General features: G+C 48.3%; 1 protein-coding gene across 2 annotated transcripts in view; it reads right to left on the reverse strand.

The window, feature by feature from the left end:
- Positions 1-1,803: 1,803 nt before the first annotated feature.
- EFNA3 (ephrin A3) overlaps positions 1,804-21,442 on the reverse strand; it is a 30,002-nt gene continuing 10,363 nt past the window's right edge. The window contains exons 6-7 of one of the 2 annotated variants that reach the window (XR_004526906.2): positions 19,134-19,229; positions 1,804-2,907 (exon numbers count right to left, since the gene is read on the reverse strand). The gene's annotated coding sequence lies outside the window, so the exon portion shown is untranslated. The remainder of the gene's footprint in view (positions 2,908-19,133; positions 19,230-21,442) is intronic. The other variant, XR_004526907.2, reaches the window with a different exon arrangement.

The raw sequence follows: 21,442 nt of genomic DNA on the forward strand, positions 1-21,442 counted from the left end.
GGTGTTCTCTCCTGGCTGCCTGGTGATTGCCAACCCCAGTGCACACACAAGGCTCCGTTGAGCGACCTGCCTCAGCCCCTCCTGCCACAGCAGCCCAGCTGAGTCCCCAGCAGAAAGCTTGGGCAAAGAGACGGGCCTTGCCCAGGCAAGGACAGACAAGGATAATGGTGAGGGGCCGAGGACACAGCGGCAGATTCAGAGCCGGGCCCCTGGCAAGGCAGGCTGGGAGTGGGCCGTCTCTCCATCTCTGGGCTGTGCTCAGTCACCAAAGGCCCAAATCAGCCCTGAGGCCCCAAGGCCCTTATCAAAGCCAGTTATCCGCCTTCTGCCCCCACCCTTCTACCAGGCTAAGGACAGACCCAAGACCTCCCCCACTGCTTAGTCCCCATCTCTTCCCAGACTCCTGTTTCAGCAGAACTCTCTCCTCTTTCTTCTTCCAAAAAAGAAAAAGAAAAGAAAACAATCCCCATATGTCATTTGAAGCACCTGGATCCTCTGTAGGAGTGGAGAAGGGCAGGGTACCAGCCAGCGGCAATGCCCCGCCAGAAGAGTTTCATTGATTTTAGGACCAGTAGCTCTAATCTCCAGGGACAGAAAGCAGCTCAGTGGTTGCCTGGGATAGGGGGTGGGGGTGGGGATAGGAGTACTGGCTGGAAGGGGGCGTGAAGGAACTCTCTTGGGAGATGGCAATGTTCTTTATCTTGACAGGGCTGGTGATTACAGGGGTGAATACCTTTGTCGAGAAAATCATCATCAACCTATACACTTAAAATGTGTGAATATTATTGTGTGCAAATTATACTTCTCTAAAGGCGATACAAAAAAAAGATAGCTAACAAACACCAGCAAAGGTTAACTGGAGACCCCAGTTTGTGAACCAGTGACGGGGACAGTGGATGAAGCAGCTGGGGTGGCTTCCTGAGGGTCCCCTGTGGGTAAAGGCGCTGGGCCAGGGGCTGGGGCACTGAGAGGGGCCCGTCTCGGCCAGCATCCTCTGGGTGCCCCGGTCCCTGCTATGAGGTCCTTTCCTCTGCCCACAGCCAGGCTCGCTCTAGGAACTGTCCAATTCATGGCAGGAAACGACGTCCTTGAGAAGTTTCCTCACAGGTCCGCCCGGAGCCTGATAAATGGTTTTGTCCTGGGCTGCTTGTGTGGCTGCTGCTCTGAGGAGCAAGGACTGTTCCTTCTCTCCCACTGGCTACCGGGAATGCCTATAAAATAAACATGACTGAAAAAGCCGGTGACCACAGTAGACACAGAGGAAATGAAAAAAAAACCCAAAATCAAAATAAACAAAACCCCCAAACCCACCCTGAACCTCACACAGAAAAGCCAAGATCCCTGAGCTGGGTGGGAGGTAGAGCAGGCCTGTTTGGGGTGATATTTATACAAGGGGCTTGGTTCCTCCCTCGGGCAAGTACAGCAAGTTGTAAAATTTGAAGGCACATTTTAAAATTGTTTAAAGTCCTCCAAATGTGTTTCCTGTCTGGCACTGCGTACGGGGACTTGGTAATATGTGTGCATGTGTGGCCTGGAGTATGTGTTAATGAGGGAGTCTACAAGTAGTGATGGCCAAGGAGCCGACGAGAATCAGGGGCAAGAAAGGAGTCTGTTGTTGGTCAGGGTGTGTGTTCCTCGTGTTGGAATGCGTGTAAAGGGCCGTGGGACCTGGGAAGGTGGTTTAGTCTGGGAAATTAGCATCTTTTTAAAAACCACCATACTTATACATCATTAGTTAAAGGCCTATAGGGGTAATCATGCAGGTATGTGATTTTTACTTCTAAAGTAATAGAATAATAGGGATAATATTTGACAACATATAATCATTAGAATGTCGCAATACACATTTTGATCAATTAGATGATGATGATTAGTACTCCCGCACGTCACGGCCTTCTACCTTTGCTTGAGCTGTTCCCTCTGCCTGGATGCCTTCACCAGCTGTCAAAACCCTAGTCAGCCTTCCCAGCTGGCTCAGTACCACCTCCCCACAGTGCGAATTAATCACTCCCTCTTCTGGGCCCCCATGACATTTTGTCTTTTACAATGTTTACTTTGTTCCTTCCTTTCTGAAATTTAGCTGAATAAGTGTCCGTTCCCGTCACACATCCTTTGAGGACCAGAACCAACTTGGCTCTCAACGTCTTCCCTGCAGCTCTGTGCCCAGAGTGGGCTCTCAGTCAATGTTTGCTGAATTAAACTGTGTTTCTGTTTTTGCTTTTTTAAAGAGGGTTACTTTGCAGAAAATAAAGGCTCTGCATTGGCACAGACCTAATTTGGTAAAAGCCATCACACTTTAAGATATTTTTATTTCCTACTCTTTGAAGTTTGCCTCATTTAGAGTGTTGAGTGCGCTGATTTGGAATTGGTGGAATTCAAAATCTAATTTGAAGAAAATGTGGTATTATGTTATTGTAGTTCTGATACATAATGTTTATCTTGTTAGGAAACCCTTTGTTTGGGGACAGCTTTTGTGGGAGGGCAAGATGGCCTGTGGTAAGTTTGTCTTTATTATGAAATTTCCTGGCATCTGAGTGATGAAGGATGGTGACACTCTGGCAACTGGGCACCATTCCCTATAGTGGTTTCTGAGATGGATAACGGGGAGCTCAAAACTGGGTATGGAAAAAACACTTGATTAGTGTGAATAATGGAAAGGCACCCCAAATGTAGCCTGATTAAATAGAAATATTAAAGGGAGTGGCAATCTATAAGTCTAGCTGTTGTATTCAGCTCTCAAAAAAAAAAAAATTACAAAAAGCAAAAGATGAAGGCTCCTTGGTGTTCAGTAGTGAGGCTGTCTTGGAACAGAACTGGAACAGATGCCGGGGCTGGGCTCTCTCATGAAGGTGGGTATTCACGCTTTTTTTCCTTTGCTTCCTGGCTGCCCCCGGGAAGATGTGGTGCCTGGGAAGAGACAGGGGCTTAGGAGCCAGGCAGCTGGGGGTGGGGGGTGGGGTGGGGATTTAAGTGGTCTTGAGTCTCAGTTCCCTCATCTGCAGAATGTAAGGAATAATAAATACCTTACAAGGGTTTGGGATACTCTTGTAAATTGCCCAACACAGCGCCTGACAGATGTAAGCGCATATGTGTGGTAGTTCCTCCACTTAGCTTGTGGGGGTCCCCCAACCTCTTCTCCCAGCCTGTCTGTGCTACCCTTTCTTCCAGATTAGGCTTACCAGATCTAGCAGATAAAAATGGGGCATGCCCAATTTAATCGGAATTTCTGTCCACATAAGCAATGAAGAATATTTTAGTATAAGTATGTCCTATGGAATATTTGGAACATATGTATGCTAAAAAAGTATTCGTTGCTTATCTGGAATTCCAATTCAACTGGGCGTCTGTAGTTTATCTGACAACTGTGTGTCAAGGTGCATTTTCCTTTGTGAAGCCTCCTGGGTCAATTTAGTAAGCTCCACCCTCTGAACTCTTGTAACCCTTCATGACTTTGACACTTCCTTGACATCCAGGAAACAGCACCACTTTTACTTATCACTAATAATAATGATCACTTGTTGCGCATCTATGGTGCACCAGGCATGTAGGGTTATACAACCTGCCATGTTAGCCCTCACACTAACCCTACATGGCTGGAATTAGTGTCCTCAGAGGCCCGAGGAGCATCAATACAGCCCAGCGGGTACACAGTGGTATCATCCTTCAGGCCCAAGTGTGCAGGACTGAACCCAAACCCCACACTTCTGCTTCCTAGGTCTCTGTCAGTGCCCGGCCCACAGTGGCAGCTGCCCACGTTTATTGTTATGGAGAGTGCTGCTCCAAAGGAGAAGCACCACTATCAGAATTGATGTGGGGACGGAGGGGTTATGACCTGTTTCCTGAGTCCTAAAAACATTATGGCAGGGCTTCCCTGGTGGCGCAGTGGTTAAGAATCCACCTGCCAATGCAGGGGACACGGGTTCGAGCCCTGGTCTGGGAAGATCCCACGTGCCGCGGAGCAACTGGGCCCGTGCACCACAACTACTGAGCCTGCGCATCTGGAGCCTGTGCTCCGCAACGGGAGAGGCCACGACAGTGAGAGGCCCGCGCACCGCGATGAAGAGTGGCCCACCGCTCGCCGCAACTAGAGAAAGCCCTCGCACAGAAATGAAGACCCAACACAGCCAAAAATAAATAAATAAAAATTAAAAAAAAAAAACATTATGGCAAAGACATGGGTTTTCACACAAGAACAAGAAAGTTTCTAAACTTCTAGAAATTTCCAAAGTGCTGTTTGCTTTAGTGTGTAACTCTAGCATTGTTCCTTGCAGTACTGTGAAACTCATTCCTGAGCAAAGTCCTCTCTGACACCGCCTGTGATAGAGCATGTGTGGGATGCACAGTGTATACGTGGCATGTGGCAGAGAGCTGGGGCTGGCCAGGACCGAGGACATCCGTACTCCTCTGGGAGTTTTTTTGGTTTAAGCTTGAGAAGCAACTGTAGGAAGCTATGGTCCTTTTTGGAAAAGGTGTTAAGCATAACTAAGCAGCCATTTCCAATACCCAATCTCCATGGGTTTTCTTCTCCCAGGTGCAGAGGATCTGGGAGTGTGGGTGAGCGGTAGATAGGTTTATGATCACCAAATGGAAATGCAGCTCCTTCTGTGGTTTGGACCTCAATTACCATATTAATGTTACTTCCTTGCTTGTGCTTCGAAGTTAGACAAATGCATCACGGTCAAGCACATTTCGTTCCCAGGATAGAAGGAAGTGACTGATGAGCATGAATGGTTATAGCTGTGAATATACCTGAGCTAGGGGGCGGATCTTCACCCCATAGGCGGGCTGCCTCTTTTTTCTCATTACCCCTTTTTCTATTTTTATTCCCATTCTAGTTTATATGAATTCTGAGGAGTTGGTTTTATAAGGGGGTGGGGAGAGCGAAGGAACTAGCCTCTCCTGATGATAACTGAGGAGTAGGTATCATCTCCATCCCAGAGTGGGGATGGAGGGGTTTAAAAGCCTTTCCAGGCTTGCAAGCCTGAAAATCGTGGAGCTGGGACCTGAACTCAGGTCTGTCTGACTTTGGATCCTCAGCTTTTTCCGTGCTGATGCACAAATTCTGCCCTTTAAGAGACTTGGGGAAACAGGAGGGGTTCATCACACATGTCTACTTCTTAAAACCACACTAGAATGACTGTGAATCGTTATATAATAATAATATAGCTCCTCCAAAGATGAGAGGTTTAACACATTTCGGAAGGTGGGCAGCAGGTCGGGGAGTGGGAACTGATTTTTTGAGAAAGGAAGAAGCTCTAAGGTGGGTGCCTGCAGAATGGACTCTTGCCAAAGGATTTTGGAAGAGTAGGGCATCTCTCAAGGAAGGATCTGGCCCAGGGCTGGAAACGGAGATGGGGTTAGGAAAGGGGGGTCTGGGGCAGTTAGGCCCCCAGGTCTTTCCCGGATCCCCAGAAGTGAAGCAATTACACCCCTGTAAACCCTACCCCATAGGAAACTTCCCCACTGCCCTGAGTGAATGAACTCCCTAAGAAATCTCATCAGGCTCCCGGCTCACACGTGCACTGTGGCTTGTGAGAACTTAGTTCCCAGACCAGGGACTGAACCCCCAGGCCCCCGGCAGTGAAAGCGCAGAGTCCTAACCACTGGACCGCCAGGGAATCCCGACTCACACATTTATATCTAACCCATCCCTCACCCTAAACTTTACACTCACAGATCTACTGCTTATGTGACATCTCCACCAGGAAGTCTAATTGGCATCCCACACTCTGGGGATGGCCAAAATGCACTCTTGATTTCCACCCCCAAACCCATTCCTCCCCCTAGTGACTCCCACCTCAGCAAATGGTACCACCTAATTGCCAAGAAAAACCACACCAAAACAGAGCAAAATGGGAGTCATCCTTGACCGTCCTATCTCTCAACCGTCATCCAGGCCTCATCATATCTTGTCAGGTCTGCCTTCCGGTACATCCTGAAGCTGACCCCGGCTTACCACCTCCACCTCGACCACTTGGGCCGAGCCACCATCACCTCCCCTCACCTGGATCTAGACAGCAGCCTTCGCTCCGGTCTCCCAGCTTCCACTCTCACCCCTATAATCCTGTTCTTTACAAGATAGCCAAGAGATCCTTGTAAGCGTAAATTTTATCCTGGGCTCCCCTGGCCAAACCCTCCAGTGGCTCCCAGTCACACAATGGAATTCAGGTGCTCACTGTGATCTACCAAGCCCTTCATTATCTGGCCCCAGGCTCCCTCCCCCACCTTATCTCAAACCATTTTTCTCCTTACTTACCACTGTCCAGCCACACCGGCCTTCTTGATGCTCTTTGACCTCCCCAGCTTGCTTTAGCCTCAGAGAATTTGCACTTTGAATGTCAGGCTGGAAAACTTTCCCCCAAGATATACACTTAGTCAGTCACATGTCGCCTGCATGGAGAGGTCTTTTCTGATGACTCCAGCTCGCAAGAACTTGCACGAGGAAGGTCACACCCATGCACTCTTGTTCCGCGTCATCTTCTTTTTTCTTGACATATTACAAAAGATGTTTATTTCTTACTCATATAAAGTCCAAAACAGACATCTGATTGGCAGGTGGCTCTCCTCCAAGTGAAGATTTGGAACTTCCTTTGTCTTGCGATTCTCTTATCTTCAAACTATGGCATCCCAGGTCACCATGCTTATTATCACTGGTAAAGAGAAGACTCCACTGGATGAATACAAGGTGAACATGCATGATTGTTATTCCCACTCCATCTGAGGCCTTGCCAGCTTCATCAGTGGTCCTGAGGTCTCAGCTTCAGTCTCTGGAGCAAGCTGGAAGTCCCAACCATCCCATCCTCGTTGCCAAACTGTCCCCTCTTCACCTTCTTATTTTGCTTTACTTTTCCTCATAGCACTTGTCATTACCTGACATTTATATTCATACATATATATACATTTATATTTAAAATAGATATTATGTATTTATTAAATATGTATATATTATTTTCTGTTTATTTTATGTTTCTTCCCAGTAGATTTTAAGCTTCATGGGGCAAGGACTCTGTTCCTTACTGTGGAGAATAATGCCGGGAAGATAGCAGGATTTGAAAAAATAATCTAGCCTCAGGAACACCAGGCAAAAATAGGTAAAAGGAGTATATGGATAAAAATAGTCTGTGTGCTGAATGATGAAATTCCTGCCCCCTTCCCTACCTGCTTCCTGAAAGCTAGGGCTGCACTCCCAGAAACAAGATGAGAGGACTCTTTTCTAGAAAAAGTGCCAGAGAATGGTCCCAAAGGAAAGGTTAACCTTTAGAAAAGATGAGAAAGCCTCTAGATATCCTTTTTTTCCTTCCCTTCTTCCAACCTTCACGCCTTCCAATTTTCCCTCTGTTTCTTCCTCCCTTCCACAAATATTTGTTGAGCATCTACTATATGCCAGACAATATTCTAGGTGCTTGGGCTCTATCTGTAAAGAAAACTGAGGTAGATCTTTGCCTTGAAGAGCTAGTATTCTATCGGAGTACAGTCACAAACCCAGCTTGTACATATAGCTACCCAACAGCTTTTTCTGTGCCTCATGCTGAAGTATGAATGGATAGCCGAGGGTCAGCAGGCATTTTTTTTTTTTTTTTTCGCGGTAAGCGGGCCTCTCACTGTTGTGGCCTCTCCCGTTGCGGAGCACAGGCTCCGGACGCACAGGCTCAGCGGCCATGGCTCACGGGCCTAGCTGCTCCGCGGCATGTGGGATCCTCCCAGACCGGGGCACGAACCTGCGTCCCCTGCATCGGCAGGCGGACTCTCAACTGCTGCGCCACCAGGGAAGCCCTCCGCAGGCATTTGAGGAAGGCTCCAATGGGAAAAAGACAGAGATAAAGCACACAGAGAAAAAGAAATCACAAAGAAAATAGGAATAATGCAGGGAGTAGAAGAAATCTTTTAAAAAAATGGTAACTGATATTTTTAGAGAGGTAAGAGGATTCATGAAATAAAAAGATTATGTTAAAAAGCAATTAGACATTTAATTAATCAGAAATTAGACATACGTTAGTAAAAACAATTAACCAAAGGAATGAATAGTTTAGCTGAGGAAATCTCTAAGAAAGCAGAAGAAAACAAAGTGTTGGGGAATAGGGGAGGAAATATAAAAATTAGAAAAACAACCCAGGAGACTGAACATCCAACTAATACGAGAAAGGAGATGGGAGGAAATTATCAAAGAAATAATACTAGAGGGCTTCCCTGGTGGCGCAGTTGTTGAGAATCCGCCTGCCAATGCAGGGGACATGGGTTTGAGACCTGGTCTGGGAAGATCCCACATACCGCAGAGCAACTAACCCCATGTGCCACAACTACTGAGCCTGAGTGCCACAACTACTGAGTCTGCACTCTGGAACCCGCGAGCGACAACTACTGAAGATTGTGCACCTAGAGTCTGTGCTCCGCAACTAGAGAAGCCACCCGGGCATGGCAAGGAAGAGTAGTCCCCTCTCACTGCAACTAGAGAAAGCCTCGTGTGCAGCAATGAAGACCCAGTGCAGCCAAAAATAAAATAAGATTAAAAAAAAAAAAAAGAAAAGAAATGATACTAGAAACTTTCTAAGAACCAAAATTTTAGAATGAGAGTGATAAAGATTTGCATTCACACAAAGGATCAGGAATGGGTTTAGTCTTAGACTTCTCAGTAGCAACGCTAGAAACTAGGAGGCCTTGATGTCCTGAGGGAAAACGCTTTCCAACCTATGATTCTACCCCAACCAAACTAGCAATGAAGGATGGGGTTAGGATAAAGAGCACTACAAGTCACTCAAACACACAAAAGAAAGCAAATGTTTCTCAGGAAGTTCTTGGAAATATGTCCACAAAGGAGAAGTAAACACAGAGAGGATGGGACATGGGATCCAGGAAACAGGGCTCTAACACAGGATAAAGGGGAAGGGAATTCCCAGACTGTTGATGAAGAGGAGCTCCAAGGTGGCAGCTGTGCTAAAGAACTAAAGACCAACCAACCCAGATTAGAGCAAAGGAGTGAATGACTCCTGGAAGACTGTCTCCAAGAAAAAGGGCACTGCCAAGCTATTGATGAGTTTGACCACATTGAGAGGAAGGATCGATCAGAGAGTTTGGGGATAAATTAGTAATCAGGAAAAGAAAACAAATAAATAAAATAGTCCAGGAAATATTTTCATTTTAAATTCATTTTTGAATTGGTAATACATTCACATGGTTGAAAAATCAAAATGATATAAAAACCAAAATAACTAACTCCACGTACCCTGTCTCCTCCCAAATAGGCAACCATATTATGTTAGTTTCTTATGGACACTTCCAATGATTTTTCTTTTTTTTAAGTTGTGGTAAAAAAGACATAACAAAATTTACCACCATCATCTTTTTTTTTTGGCCACACTGCACCGCATGTGGGATCCTAGTTCCCCAACCAGGGATCGAACCCGTACCCCCTGCACGGAAGCGCAGAGTCTTAACCACTGGACCTCCAGGGAAGTCCCACATCATAATCATTTTTAAGTGTACAGTTCAGTAGTGTTAATTATATTCACATTGTTATGTTCCAGGGTTTTTTCCATAAGGTATGAGTAAATATGAATATACTATCTTATTTTTTAAAATATTCTATATACATTGTTCTACACTTTGCTGTTTTCGTTTTCCATTATATCCTGGAGATCTTTCCACGGAGAGTTTCCTCATTCTTTTATCAAGTGGCTTAGTGCTCCACTGTGTGGATGTACAGTAATTTATTAGACCAGTTCTCTATAGAAAGACACTTTTTTTCCCAATACTTTACTGTTGTAAATGAATGCCACCGTGAGTAACTGTATACATACTTTGTTTCAAATGTCTGCAGATATAGCTGCAGGACCAATTTCCTGAAGTGAGACTGCTGGGTGAAAGGTAAATGCATTTGTAATTTTGCTTGATATCTCCAAATCCCGCTCCATGTGAGTTACCCTGTTTTGCCTTCCCACTGGCAATATATGAAAACGCCTGTTCCCTGAAGCCTTATCAACAGACTGTGTTATAAAGTTTTGGATTTTTGCCAAGCTGATAAATGAGAAATGCTACCTCAATATGGTGGGGTTTTTTTTGTTTTTTTTTTTTTTCCGGTACGCGGGCCTCTCGCTGTCGCGGCCTCTCCCGTCGCGGGGCACAGGCTCTGGACGCACAGGCTCAGCGGCCATGGCTCACGGGCCCAGCCACTCTGCGGCATGTGGGATCTTCCCGGACCGGGGCACGAACCCGTGTCCCCTGCATCGGCAGGCGGACTCTCAACCACTGCACCACCACGGAAGCCCTCTTTAAACATTTAAGAGCCATTTGCCTTTCTTTTCTGTGAAATATTCATGTTCTTTGGCCATTTCTCTATTGGGTTGTTGGTCTTTCCAGATAATTATTAACTACAAAGAAAATAAAAAGTTTTTGAAGAAAATTCTAGAATGGATCATAGTATATTACAAGGCTCAATTCTGAATAATTATTACAGTTTCATAACTATCTAAATGCTAAATATTGAATTTACCAAAAATTTGGATTTGACTATATTGGGAAGGTAGAAGCAAAGTGTGTGTGTTTGTGCATTGAGGGGCAGAACATAGAGAACTAAATACCTTCCATAAGAGGAAGTCATAGATAAAGTCTAAAATAAAAAAAATAAGAAAGAAAAAAATAACAACAGCAGTACCGGCTAAATCAGATTGTTTAGAAATATGAAGGTAAATATCAAAAGAAGCAACTAGAAAGTTTGAGTGTGGTTGCCTCTGGGAATGGGGATTGGGAGTTGGGGAAGGGTGTGGCAGGGGTTATTGTTTTTCATCGAAGTTATTTAGTCCTATTTGACTTTCTAAACTATGTAATGCATTCCTGTGATAAAACAAAATTAATTATATACAATTAAAAGTGGGTGACATATACATTACAATATAAAGCCTCCCCCTTTTCAATAGAGGGATATAATGGAATGTGATACACAGGAGTGTTTATGCTAGTTATTGCAGCCAGAAGGGGTTAAAAGACTGAAGAAGACCCAACAGGTCTTTTTTTATTTAATTAATTAATTAATTATTTTTGGCTGCATTGGGTCTTCATTGCTGCGCATGGGCTTTCTCTAGTTGCATCAAGTGGGGGCTACTCTTTGTTGCGGTGCGCGGGTTTCTCATTGCGGTATCTTCCCTCGTTGCGGAGTATGGGCTCTAGACACACAGGCTTCAGTAGTTGTGGCACGCAGTCTCAGTAGTTGTGGCACGCAGGCTCAGTAGCTTCGTGGCACGTGGGATCTTCCCAGACCAGGGCTCGAACCCATGTCCCCTGCATTGGCAGGCAGATTCTTAACCACTGCCCCACCATGGAAGTCTCAAGGGCTTTTTAAAAAGCAAGCAAAGTCATGTTTGCAGGAAAGTCTCTTCCAATCGTAGGCCAACTTCTAATTCCGTCCATGATGGAGTAATAGGGACCATCCTCTACCCTCCTGCATTAAACAACTAAACAAATGGACAGACTCTATGAAACAATGATATTCAGACATTGGACAACAGGCAGAACAGAACAGTGATCCCTGAGAGGGAGGAAAAAAGCAAAGTGAGCTCTAAGATTTCCCAAGATTACTGCCTGAAGAGAATTTCCAGGCAGTGGTGTAGAGAGGGTCACCCAGGGTGAGCCTGGTGACCTCCTGGAGTTGAGGAGAGGGAGCTGGGGGTCTGGGGAGGCCGAGGTGGGCAGTTCACAGGTCGGGGCACTGAAGAGGAGAGAGCTGCATGGAGAGAGAATTCTGGAGATCTGCAGAGCGTCCCCTCCAGGTGTTCAGTTGTGTGCTGAGCAGTGTACACATGTAGGGGAAGAACCATAGGAAAGGAGGCATTCCTCAGAGCTTAGACAACTCCAGGAATACTTTGTGTTCCTGTTACCAAACCAAACTTGGGTCTGCTTGCCTGGTCGAAGTAAAGCCAATCTATTGACACCAAGTTGTGGTGAAGGAGGGTGGAGTTTTTATTGCAGGGTGCCAAGCAAGGAGTCCAGGCAGCAAGTTCTTAAAAGACCTGAACTCCTGGGTGGCATTCAGAGAAAGGTTTTCAAAGACAGGGTGGGGGGGGGGAGTTGTAGGGTATGTGATCAGCTGGTGGACATTCTTCTGATTGGTTGGTGGTGAGGTAATCCAGAGTCAACATCATCAACCTTCTGGTTCCAACCAGTCTGGGGCAGCATACAATTAACTTCTTCCACCTGTGGGCGTTTCATTATCTACAAAACAGCTCAAAGGGTATGGCTCAGAGTATTGTCTGTAGCCCTTGAGGAGGAACTAAAAGTCCTTGATTTTATTTAATGGTTAAACTATTATTATTTTGTCTTACTTGACTGTTTTCCTTTGTTTCTACATTTCCTCACTTCTCTGATTAAATTTATTCTTTGGAACTTGGAGAAGGCCTAGGAGTCTGAAGTTTTTCTACAAACAAGAGGCAGGTGGAGGACATGGTGGGGGTCTGTCCTGGGAAGGCCCCAGGGGGTCCTGCTCAGTTATAGTCTCACCAACCAAAGTAGAAAGACCTCCTAACAGTTATCACTCTGTGCCGGTTATTAATTTATTGCCTCTCAGCTCTAAATTGATTCCTCAGCGGCTTCCTTGATGGCGCTGTGGTTAAGAATCCGCCTGCCGATGCAGCGGACATGGGTTCGAGCCCTGGTCCGGGAAGATCCCACATGCTGCAGAGCAACTAAGCCCGTGTGCCACAACTATTGAGCCTGTGCTCTAGAGCCCGCGAGCCACAACTACTGAGCCCGCGTGCCACAACTACTGAAGCCTGCACGCCTACAGTCCATGCTCCGCAACAAGAGAGACCACCTCAATGAGAAGCCCGTGCACCACCACGAAGAGTAGCCTCTGCTCACTGCAACTAGAGAAAGCCCGCGCACAGTAATGAAGACCCAACACAGCCAAAAATAAATAAATAAAATTTTAAAAAATTGATTCCTCATTGCCTGCTCTGTGAAAATGGAGATGAGCTCTTTAAATATTTTTGTTATTTTAAAATTATTTTTTCTTCCTGTTTTATTGAGATATAATTGACATACAGCACTGTATAAGTTTAAGGTGTGCAGCATAATGATTTGACTTACATACATTATGAAATGATTGCCACAGTAAGTTTAGTGAACATCGATCATCTCATACAGATACAAACTAAAAGAAAAAGAAAAAATATTTTTCCTTGTGATGAGAACTCTTAGGATTTACTCTCTTAACAACTTTCACATATAACACACAGCACTGTTAGTTAGATTAATCATGTTGGACATTACATCCCTAGGACTTATTTATCTTATAACTGGAAGTTTGTAACTTTTGACTGCCTTCATCCAATTCCCCCTCCCCTCACCCCCACCTCTGGTAACCACAAATCTGATCTCTTTTTCTATGAGTTTGTTTGTTTGTTTTTGAAGTATATTGACCTACAACACTAAGTTAATTCCTGGTACGTAATACAGTGATTTTATATTTCTATACAGTACAAAATGATCACCACTAAACATTATGGGCATGATTTTAGGCTTTGTTAAAGGAGGATGCTGCAGAGACATTGCAGGAGGAAGAAATTTTCCTTCCGGATTCTGGCGTGCTCTCTCCACAGGTTTCTGTAGCAGACACAGCTTCTCAGATGCAGCTGGGGGAGGGCTTGTCCTTCTCAGCCCTAGAAGTAGTGGCTGAATATCTGCTATTCCTATATGCCTTTAGAGTTCTGTTTATCTTTTACGGACCAATCTCTTGTTACGGTTAATAATTCTTTTTTTAAAAAAAAAATTTATTGGGCTTCCCTGGTGGCGCAGTGGTTGGGAGTCCGCCTGCCGATGCGGGGGACGTGGGTTCGTGCCCCGGTCCGGGAGGGTCCCACGTGCTGCAGAGCGGCTGGGCCCGTGAGCCGTGGCCGCTGGGTCTGCGCGTCCGGAGCTTGTGCTCTGCGGCAGGAGAGGCCGCAGCAGTGAGAGGCCCACGTACTGCAAAAAAAACCAAACCAAAGCAAACCAAAACAAAAATTTATTTATTTATTTTTGGCTGTGTCAGGTCTTAGTTGCAGCACGCGGGATCTTTCATCGCAGCACACGGGCTCTTCGTTGCCACGCGCAGGCTTCTCTCTAGTTGTGGTGCGAGCTCCAGAGCATGTGGGCTCAGTAGCTGTGGTGCGCAGACTTAGTTGCCCTGCAGCATGTGGGATCCTAGCTACCCACCCAGGGATCGAACCAGTGTCCCCTGCATTGGAAGGTGGATTCTTATCCACTGGACCACCAGGGAAGTTCCAATAATTCTTTATATTAAACTTTCCCTGTTCCTGGCTGATACATGGGCATCAAGTAGCCTCCTCAGAAGAGTATTGTCTCAGTGGCCAGACCAAATTAGCCCTAAATGAAAGGCTGTTTTGGTCTTGCCAAATGGCACTTAAAAGCAAGTTTTAAAAGATCAATCTATTTCCAAGTAACTTAACTGTGTCTCTGAACAAGGCTCAAAAATATTCAAGCAATTAAAAAAAAAAGGCCAGCACCAAACAACATAAAATTCACAGGGTCTGGCATCCAACCGATAACTACCACACACGAAAAAAAGCAGGAAAATACGACCCAAAATGAGAAAAATCAACCAATCGAAACAGATCCAGAAATGACACAGATGATAGAATTAGTAGACGAAGGATTTTAAATAGCTATTATGAATATATTCCATATGTTCGGGAAGATAAAGAAACACAAGAACATGATAAGGATAGATGTGAAAGATGTAAGATAAGACAGCAATTGACCTTCTAGAATTGAAAATTACAGTGCCTGGGATGAAAAATATACTGGATGGGATTAAAAGCAGATTAGACACTGCAGAAAACAGCTGGGTGAACTTGAAGACTTAGCAATAGAAAGTTAAAATGAAACACAGAGAGGAAAAAAACAGAAGAAGAAAAAGAAGGAGAGGAGGAGGATGTAGCAGTAGTAGTAGCAGTAATCAGTGAGCTCTGGAATACTATCAAGCAGCATATATACCTGTTTGGAGAACCAGAAAGGTGGGGAGAGGGGTGACAGAAAAATATGTGAAGAAATAATGGCCAAAAGACTTTGTGTTTTTTTTTTTTGTTTGTTTGTTTTGCACGCGGGCCTCTCACTGCTGTGGCCTCTCCCGTTGCAGAACACAGGCTCCGGACGCGCAGGCTCAGCAGCCACGGCTCACGGGCCTAGCCGCTCCGCAGCATGTGGGATCCTCCCAGACCAGGGCACGACCCCGCGTCCCCTGCATCGGCAGGCGGACTGTCAACCACTGCGTCACCAGGGAAGCCCAAGACTTTGTGTTTTTGATAAAAACTATAAACGCATATATCCAAGAAGCTCAACAAACCCACAAGAAATATGAAAGCACATCATAATCTGCCTTAATCACTGCTGAACATCAGTGATGAACAGGAAATCTTAAGAGCAGCCAGTGCAAAAAACAGGTTAAGTAAAGAGGAAAAAGAGAAGCAGACTTCTCGTCAGAAACAACGCAAGCCTGAAGACAGTGGAGCAACGTCTTTAAAGTACTGAATGATAAAGCTGTCAACCTAGAATGCAGTGGAGATGTCTTTCTAAACTGGAGATGAAATAGAGATGCTTCAGACATTCAAAAGCTGAAGGAATTCATTACCAGCAGAACTGCACTATAAGAAAAAATTTCAAGCAGAAGAAAAATGATACCAGATGGAAATCTCTATCTACACAAAGGAATGAAGAGCACCAGAAATGGTAAATATATGGGTAAATATAGAGACTATTTTCTTAGTTTAAAATTCTCTTTAAATGATAGTGGAGGAATTAAAACAAAAACGATCATGTGTGTGGGATTTATGGGATATGTAGAAATAAAATGCAGAACAACAGTAGCACAGAGGCTAGGAGGTGGGAAATAGACCAAGTAAGGTGCTTACACTCTAAGTGGTATAATATTACTTGAAGAAGATAGTCTATGATAAATTAAAGATACATTCTGTAATCTTATGGAAACACACACACACACACACACACACACACACACACACACACACACACACACGTTTAAAAGTATAGCTTAATAAGATAATAAAGGAGACAAAAAATGGAGACACGGTCACAAGCATCCACAGGGGCATGTTGGCTGCCCGCTCTAAAAACTGAGCTTTTGGGTTGGTTTCCTCAGACCACAGGGGTGGGAGGGGGCACAGGGGGGGGATGTCCCACAGAGCCTCCAGGTGTTTAGGACAGAATAAGTACTGTCAAAAAAGCGCTTCCTCTTCTGCCACCTTCTGGCAGGAAATCCAGCCTATTTTTAACTCGGGCTTCTGCTTACGTGCTCTTGGCTACAAGAGAACCTGCCGCTTCTGAGGCCCCTAGCGGCCACAGTCTCCCTGGCTTCCCCGCTGTCCCCAGCGCCGGGAGGCTCACGGTCTGCTCCGATGCTCCCAGCTGCCCAGCCACCTGTCCCAGGAGAAGAGGCTCCTTCGCTGCGGGTGTCACGGCGAACACCCACGCACGATAGGCGGCCCTTCAGCCCGGGCGCAGATGTGCGAGAGAACCTCTAGGGGGCGCCATGCACACAGAGACTGTGGGAGCGGCGCCGACAGGGTAGTCCGGGAGGGAATGGGACCGCAGACTTGTGCCCGAGGGGTGTGTGTGTGTGTGTGTGTGTGCATGAAGGTGCACTGTGTGAAAAGGGTGTGCTCTGCTGCGAGTGTGAATGCTTTTGTGACTGCTTATGCTATGAAACATAAACATAACAGCCTCTGCCCTTTTGGTCAGCCGCCCCCTCTGCCGGGCCTGTCTTCCCTCCTAGTGCACCAGCCAACTCCCACACGCTAGCTGGCAATCCACCACCCGTCCCTCAAGCCTCTCATCTCTCCAAAAGACGTCCCTGGTGGCCCTGCCCACAGGCCCAGCCAAGTGGCCCTTTCCCTCTGGGTCGTACACCCAGGGCTTAGCACAGGGCCTGGGGCGTGCTTAGCCCTCGAGGAGTGAAGAATTCTCCCAAGGCGCGTTGTGAGCCCTTTCTAGGGGTCAGACCAGATGCTGGCAGGCCTAGAAGAGCCCCCAGGTGACAGGCCTCAGGACACAGAGGGGTGCCAGGATCACCCTCCAGACCCAGGGCTGGGTGTAGGGGGGTCTGTGCCCAGAGTGGGCAGTGCTGGTGCCCAGGGTGGTAAGTGTGGGGACATGGCCCACAAAGAGCAGGGCAGGCTCTGTTGGTCTCTCCCCGGGTCCCTATCCCAGGCTCAGGGTCTGGTGCGTGTGTGTGAAGGCGTGTCCGTGGTGTGCAAAGAGGGGTCCCTTTCATTGTTGTCTCCTTATTGATCAGCATATGACAGGAGTGGGAGGGTTGTTCAGGGCCCCTGGGAGGAATTGCGGTGGGCATCTGTGTCTAATGCTGGTGTGGACTCATGTCTCTGTGTACGTATGGACGTGGGTGAGAAGCCCCTGCCTCGCCCTGTGTCTGTGAGTGTGTCTGGGCATATCCTTGGGGTCCTAGGAACCTGTAGGTTCCAGAGGGCGTGAATGTGGCCCTGCTCTCTCCCACACCCCACCCTCTCCCTCCCCTAGATTTTCCCGGACTCCAGACTTTGTCCAGCCGGTTTGGCTGCTGCCCTTCCGGGCAGGAAACACTGTTTGTTTAGTTGGGGCCGTCAGCGTGGTCTGTGTTGGCAACTGTCATCTGTCGGATGCCAGTCCTCAAGCGTGTCACCCTGTGTGACCCTGGGTGCAAGTGTGGCTTGGGTGCCTGTGAGCCCCTCCACCTGTGTGTGGGCTCTCGTTTGTGGAGTGTGTTAGTGTGACCTTCCTGTGCGTGCCTGGTGCCCGTGAAGGGTGGGAGTGTGGCTTTGAAGTGTGTTGAGCGTGCACGCCGGAATGTGTGTGGAAGTGGCGAAGCGGTGTGTGTCCGGGGCCTGCCCGCGGGGCGGCTGCAGGGGCAGGGGTTGCCGGCGGGCCCGGGCTGCCTGAGCTGCTCCCTTGGCCCAGGGAGGACCCTTCCACTTCAGCTGTGTCAACAAAGCCCCTGCCTTCCTTTCTGAGGCCCCTTCAGGGTTGTCATTCCTCCCCCCCACCCCACCTCAGAGCAGGGAATTTGATTGAAAGCATGCGGTTGCAAGGTTGTGAGGTTATATGCCCGGGTGTGAACTGAAGTGTGCAAAATTGTGCATGAGCGCTAATGTGAAGCCGAAGCGTCCCCTGGCCAACACCAGCCTCTCAGTGGCAGGTTGGGGGGGACGCCAAGCCACTTGAGCTGAGCTCTCGCAGGTCCCCAGGCCGGTTCATCCACTTATAGCCAGGCTTGGCGACAGCCCTGTAATTAACCCCGGCCAGGTGCTGCGGTGAAAGCCAAGCGTGTGACGCTGACCCTCTGGAGGAGGAGCTGTATCTGTCCCCGCTCCCCCCAACCTCTGTTTAAGCCAGAGGCCAGGCCTCCCTGGCTCAGATCTCAGGCCAGCATCGCTGGGTTCTGCTTGCAGCTGCTCTTCCTGCTCTGGGCCCAAAGTATCCTGTCTGGCCTGGCCCCAGCACATCTGGGCTGTTCCCTGTGTCAGCACCACACTTGCCAGTGTGTCATCCCGGGGCTGAGCTACCCAGCCTATGTGTCCCCACCACTTCCCACCTCTGTCCCCCATGCTAGCCCTCGCCCCCCCTCCACCTAGCTCATGTCCTTCATCCACACCTGTGTCCCCCCATCCAAGTCCATGTCTCCTGGTCCTAGCTCATGTCCCTCCATTTCAATCTCTGTCCCATCCCAGCCCATGTCACCACCACATCCAACCCATGACCCATGTCCCCCCAGCTCAGCCCACGCTCCTGGGTTTGCCGATAAGGCAGAACAAGGATGGCAAGGGAGACTGCGTAAGGCTTTGGGGCTGAGTAGCTCTAAGCTGGACAGGTGTGGACTTGGCCCAAGTCCACTCTCAGCCCCATAGCATCTAGAACTGAAGGGAGGGAGAGAAGGGGGTAAGGGGTCAGAGAAGTCCTGAGATGGAGGATGCACTGGGATGTCTCCGCTCTGCCCCAGGCTTCAGAACAGGCTGAGCCTAAAGCATCCTCCAGCGCAGCCCCCTGCTCCCCTCAAGGGCCAGCACCCACGCTTGCAGGCCCCCAACCCAGGGCACAAGGCTTTGAACCCAGCCTGGGTTACAAACGGCCCTGCTGACCTCGTGACCGGAAGGGGAGGACGCGGCTGGCTCTGAACGTCACTCCACCAGCCAAAATCTGTTCTGAGTTGTTTGTTGTGGCTGCAGTTTTTCACCCTGGGGAGGGCAGGAAGGAAGGGGCCGTGTGAGAGTCTCTGTCTGGCTGTGTCCTGGGATGTCCCTAGGAGGACCCTCTGGGAATTCCAGCGTGTGTTGCTATGAACCCTCTTGAGGCCCTTGTGGAGGCGGCCAGGACAAGAGAACAAGGAGGAAGAGGACCCTGCTCAGCGTGGGCACGCTGCCATCTGGAGCTGGATTTGCCAGTCTGGAGCTGGCACAGCTCACTGAATTGAACTTCCCTGGCCTCAGGGCCCTGTCCTTTGGGGTGGGGACAGGACACTAGCAGAATGTCAGGTCCTGGGGCACCATCTGGCAGCCATCAGCAGATTCTAGGGGCATCCCAGGTGCTGGGATGTGGCAGCAGGAAGAAGGTGGCTTAGCCTGGCTTTCCCATGCCCTGCTGTTGTCCTGGTGCTCTCTTTCCCCCTCCCCCCAGCATCTTGCTCAGTCCCATATCCCAAACTGTTCTATTTGGTTCTGTGCACTCCTCCCCTGCTTTATCCTCTCCATCAACAGGTATGGAGTCTGGATCGTAGGCCCCCTTCCTTCCTTCCTGCCACCCCTGCCCTCATTCACACCTCCAGCCCTTGCCCTCAGGCCCACCACTGGCATCATCTCACCTCTGCCTTGGCCAGGACACCCTGGTCTATGCAGATCTTGGTGCCACAAGGCAGAGGCCCTGTGCCAGGCGGGCTCAGGGTCATGTCATCTGTGCATCTAAATGCTGAGCCCTCACCCCACTCCATCTTACGTGCTCTGGGAACTAAAGCCTTGCCTGAGGGGGATCCCAGCAGCACCCCAGAACTTCCTGAAGCCCCAGCCTTAGGGGAAATGAAAAGCGATCTTTGAAGTGAGTCGTGCTTCCTCCTTAATCCCTGCTTGTGGGGGATTAAGGGGTTTCAAAGACCAGTCTCCAATTCCTGGGAAGGTGCAGATCTTCCCTTCTGGGGCATCACAATATGATAGGAAAAACTGGGGGCTCAGAAAACCTGAGTTCCAGTCCTGGCTCTGCCATGGACATCTAAGTGACTGTGGGCAGGTCACTTGCTCTCTCTGAGCCTCGGTTTTCACATATGTAAAATGCGGGGTTTGGACTGGCTCCCCCAATCCAGAGCTGAAGTCCTTTGATGTCTTTCTCCAAAACCTCTGAATGACTCTGATGGAGGGGATGACAGGAAGCAATCAGAATTTGTGGGAAAGGGTTCCAGGTGGTGGTGCAGGGTCCAATGGTCAGAATACAGCGACAGACAGACCCATTTTGAATGTCAGCCTTGAGGGACATAGCCTCTTAGGCCCTCAAGTTTTCCTATCTGTGCTATTGGGGTAGTAAGGCTTCCAAGGGCGTGATGCACACAGTGCATGTAAAGCACTGGGCACAGTGCCTGGCACGTAGTAGGTGCTCAGTGAACGGAAGCTGGCTTGCTCTAGCTCCTGCTCCCAAATGCCTGGCCTTCTTGCAGCCTTCTCATTCTTGGATTTTTTTTTTTTTGGTACGCGGGCCTCTCACTGTTGTGGCCTCTCCCGTTGCGGAGCGCAGGCTCTGGATGCGCAGGCTCACCGGCCATGGCTCATGGGCCCAGCCGCTCCGCGGCATGTGGGATCTTCCCGGACCGGGACACGAACCTGTGTCCCCTGCATCAACAGGCGGATTCTCAACCACTGCGCCACCAGGGAAGCCCCCATTCTTGGATTTTTGAACCCACTAGATCCTCCCCATCCCAGCCGGCCAGCTCCTACCCCACGTAGGAGCTCCTGGACTCCTTTGTGGGACAAGCCCACACTCCTCAGCCTTCAAGGCCCTCAAGACTGCCTAGTAGGGCCCCAGCTATGTGTACCTCCTCCTCCTACGTCCCCAGGCTAGAGTGTGATTTTTTTCCCCCATGTTCCTGTAGCTTCCTGGCATTTACCCATGTTACACCTGGTTACATTGCCATATGTGTGTGTGTCACTGATTCCTCATCACATATCAACACATGCGAAATTATGAGCTCATCTGAGGCTAGAGACTGTCTTCTTTGTATCCCCAGCACCCAGGTTAGGGCCTGGCACTCAGCAGGCGCTCAATAAATGTCGATTGAATCCATGAATGACTGGATCGATGAGCCTACCTTTTCAAGTCCTGTCTCCACGTAGGGAGCCTCGGACTAGTGCACTGGCTGCCCCTGATCCTTTCCCCACCTGCCCTCCCACCCCCACTCCTCCCAGCTCTG

Source organism: Tursiops truncatus, chromosome 1 (assembly GCF_011762595.2).
Source record: "Tursiops truncatus isolate mTurTru1 chromosome 1, mTurTru1.mat.Y, whole genome shotgun sequence".
Lineage (NCBI taxonomy): Eukaryota > Metazoa > Chordata > Mammalia > Artiodactyla > Delphinidae > Tursiops > Tursiops truncatus.